The sequence below is a fragment of the Penaeus monodon genome, chromosome 34, assembly GCF_015228065.2.
Source record: "Penaeus monodon isolate SGIC_2016 chromosome 34, NSTDA_Pmon_1, whole genome shotgun sequence".
Taxonomy (NCBI): domain Eukaryota; kingdom Metazoa; phylum Arthropoda; class Malacostraca; order Decapoda; family Penaeidae; genus Penaeus; species Penaeus monodon.
In genome coordinates this window covers 6360527-6361101 of record NC_051419.1, presented here as the reverse complement: position 1 = coordinate 6361101, position 575 = coordinate 6360527, and the positions used below count along the sequence as shown (strand labels likewise).

Genomic DNA, 575 nt, shown 5'->3' with positions numbered 1-575 from the left:
TCCCATTCTGTATTATCATCTAACACGATTCTTCCTCCGCAAAACAAACTTCACTTCACCAGAAAAAAAAATGAAACAAATAGAATGTCCTAGAAAATAATTATTTTTCATCTTTATTGGATATAACGCAACATTTTCCCCCAAGAAAAAGAATAGAAAAGGTTATCATTGAGTTTATCCCCGCGCTCTCTTCCCGCCATCGCCGCCGGCCTGGTAACACTGCCATTTCACCGATCGTTTAATCGAGCGAAAAATATGCCCACAGTTTGCCAGAAAAAAAGAGGGAAAAAATGATGATAAGAATACACAAAAAAAAATGTCGGGAAAAAAAGGGAACTGCATCAGCGAAATATTGTTAATTTTCCGGACTTTGGAGCCTAGCGGAGCGCGAGGAGATGGAATAGAGTTGAAAACTATAAACAGATAGTGGCAAACCCCTGACGTGTGTGTATATATATATATAAAATGTATTAGAATGGTTGTGTTATGGAAACGCCGGTTTATAAAGAGATACATTCGAGGTACAGCACGTTTTCACGTTATGGATATTGTGTTTCAGTTCCTGCAATGGGCGT

At 38.4% G+C, this 575-nt stretch overlaps 1 protein-coding gene across 1 annotated transcript in view; it reads left to right on the top strand.

Annotated features, from left to right (window-relative positions):
• Positions 1 to 575, top strand: part of LOC119594799 — a 139930-nt gene that overhangs the window by 109134 nt on the left and 30221 nt on the right. The window lies entirely within an intron of this gene.